We start from the raw sequence: 3,220 nt of genomic DNA, 5'->3' as shown, positions 1-3,220 counted from the left end.
GCCTCCCAAGTAGCTGGGACCACAGGCGCCCGCCACAACGCCCGGCTATTTTTTGGTTGCAGGTTGCAGCCGTCATTGTTGTTTGGCGGGTCCGGGCTGGGGATTCGAACCCGCCACCCTAGGTGTACGTGGCTGGCGCCCCAGCCTGTTGAGCTATAGGCGCCGAGCCATATATCTCTAGTCTTGTTTACACTTTACAGTCTTATAGTGAGAAGGAGGTACTGATATTATTTATCTCTTTGTACATATAGTGACTAAGAGGTATCAAGTGATAGTGCTGGGGTTCAAATCTGGACAGTCTGATTCCCAAATCCTTGCTATAAACCACTATGTTATATAGCTCCTATACTTCTTTGGCATAAATTAATGGTCAGAGCAAAGCAGAGTCTTCTCTAAAACTGAAGGTATCAGAGCTAACCATATTCCCGAGGACATTTTCTCATGTGTCGATACTCACCAGAGCCAGATTCTTCAGCAGGTGACAGGTTAAGGGCTGGTTAATGGCTTTTCTGACTCCCTGTAGCTCTACCTTCTGGCTCTTCAGGCAATGTGATGAAGAGCGATATCCCTCAAGGGTCCCTTTGCTTTTGGGATCCATTTTCTGAAGGAAGAGGCCTGCACAGTCTATGGTAAAGATAAGATAAGACTAGTCTTAGCCAATATTATAGGAGAAAAACATTTCTTTATTACTTTCTCAGCTAGCAAAAGCCATTTCCCAGCTTCTTGATGTACTCAGAACCTAACCTCCTCTTGATACTTGATATCCTTATGCTGAGCTGTCTTGGACTGTCCAGAACACCATGCAGTACTGCCCTCCATCTGCAGCCTCATTCTTCAAACCACCTTTCTTCCTATGGAAGAAAATGCTAGTTATTTAGTATGTCCCTTCTGCCATAATGATTAAGCACTTATCTTCTGACTTCCTCACAGTTAGTTATGGCCATGTGACTAAGTTTTACCCAAAGGGATATAAACATACTGATGGAGTTCAGGAAACACTACCCCAAAATATGGCACCATGTCATTTGAGAAAAAAACAGAGGCAGAAAAATCACTCCCACCTTCTCCTGGCCAAAGCAGGCCATAGGACCCTCATTTGAGAAGTGTGCTCCACATACAGCGAAAAGGAAACATTTATCTCTGAACACCCAGAGACACAGAGAAAAATCTGAATGAATAGGTCTTCCTAAATTCCCCCCAGATTATCACCACCAGATCATATCCTCTTCGTCCAACCATACTGCTACAGCTATCCACATCTTTATCAAACCTAAACACCCACCTGTTTGTCTTTACTGCTTTCTGAAATCTCCTATATCACCTAAAACTTATATTGAATAAATGTGTATGCTTTTTCTCTTATTGATCTATCTTTCATTATAGGAGCCTCAGCCATGAACCTAGCAATGGGTAAGGAGAGAAATATTAAACATTTTCTCCCCCAGGCTCAGCGCCCATAGCACAATGGTTATGGTGCCAGCCACATACACTGAGACTGGTGTGTTCAAACCCGGCCTGGGCCAGCCAAACAACAACTGCAACAACAAAAAGCTAGGCATTGTGACGGGCGCCTGGAGTCCCAACTAGTTGGGAGGCTGACACAAGAGAATCACTTGAGCACAGGAGTTTAAGGTTGCTGTGAGCTGTGATGCCACAGCACTCTACCAAGTGTGACATAGTAAGACTCTGTTGCCAAAAAAAAAAAAAGAAAGAAAGAAAGAAAGAAAAAATATTTCTCTCCCACAATACATTGTAGGTACAGCTTAGTAGAAACTTCCTTAAAGGAAGGTGATATGCCATTTTTCTCCCTTTTTCCTTCCTGCTGACTGGCATGTAGATACTACTCTGGCATAAAGCATAACAGATAGCAAGATACAAGAAGCCTAAGTCAGCTCGGCGCCTGTGGCTCAAGCGGCTAAGGCACCAGCCACGTACACCTGAGCTGGCGGGCTTGAATCCAGCACGGGCCCACCAAACAACAATGACAACTGCAACCAAAAAATAGCCAGGAGTTGTGGCGGGCACCTGTAGTCCCAGCTACGTGGGAGGCGGAGGCAGTAGACTCACTTGAGCCCAGGAGTTGGAGGTTGCTGTGAGCTGTGAGCTATGAGCTGTGAGCTATGATGCCATAGTACTCTACCCAGGGCCACAGTTTGAGGCTCTGTCTCAAAAAGAAAGAAAGAAAAAGAAGCCTAAGTCTCTGACACCATGGAATGTCACACAGACTTGGACTGCCAGCCTCATGGGCTAAAATGACTTCTGAAATATGACAGAGAAACAAACCCTGCCTTTTAAACTGGATATATGAATATTTTTGTTACTTGCAAGCAAACTTAACCACCTATTCCCCCTCTTTCTATTATTGATCAGTGAGACTTATGGTTTTGCTAATATAAACAGATGGATGGGGAGGCACCTGTGGCTCAAGGAGTAGGGCGCCAGCACCATATATTGGAGGTGGTGGGTTCAAACTTGGCCCCGGCCAAAAACTGCAATAAATAAATGAATAAATAAATAAAAATAAAATAAAAAATTAAACAGATGGATATTTATCTTCTCTATGCCATAAAACATTGTGAGCTGGTCCTTCCTGATTTAGCTAGTGATATATTAAAGGGGGGCAGGAATTTGAAGAAATCCCCTCTGATAATAAAAAAAGCTTATGGTCAGGCCCGGTGGCTCATGCCTGTGGGAGTTCTAGGTGGGTGGACTGCTTAAGCTCACAAGTTCAAGACCAGCCTGAGCAAGAGTGAGACCCCATCTTCTATTTTTTTTCTAAAAATAGAAAAACTAAGCCGGGTGTTGTTGTTGTGGGCGCTTGTAGTCCCACCTACTCAGGAGGCTGAGGTCAGAGGATCACTTGAGCCCAAGAGTTTGAAGTTGCTGTGAGCTATGACACCAGCGTACTCTACTCAGGGGGACAGAATGAGACTCCATCTCAGAAGAAAGGAAAAAAAAAAAACCAACAACCAACTCAGCTTGCAGGGCTACTGACTTGCATAATCCTGTTTTGTTTTCAGACACTGAATATCATCTGTTTCTTTTTGCTCTGTTTCCAAATCTCAGTTCTGTTAGCCCAGCCAACACCTCTGCCAGCTAGAGCAAAGACTGCGTTCTGAGAAAATCAAATATTTTGATTTTCAAAATATTATCTCATTATAATTACCTGAAGGAAAAGCAGTAAATCTAATTCCTTCATGTTCTTTTTTTTTTTTTTTTT

Source organism: Otolemur garnettii, unplaced genomic scaffold (genome assembly GCF_000181295.1).
Source record: "Otolemur garnettii isolate 467f Iridium unplaced genomic scaffold, OtoGar3 scaffold00048, whole genome shotgun sequence".
NCBI lineage: Eukaryota > Metazoa > Chordata > Mammalia > Primates > Galagidae > Otolemur > Otolemur garnettii.
Note: the sequence above shows the minus strand (reverse complement) of the source record.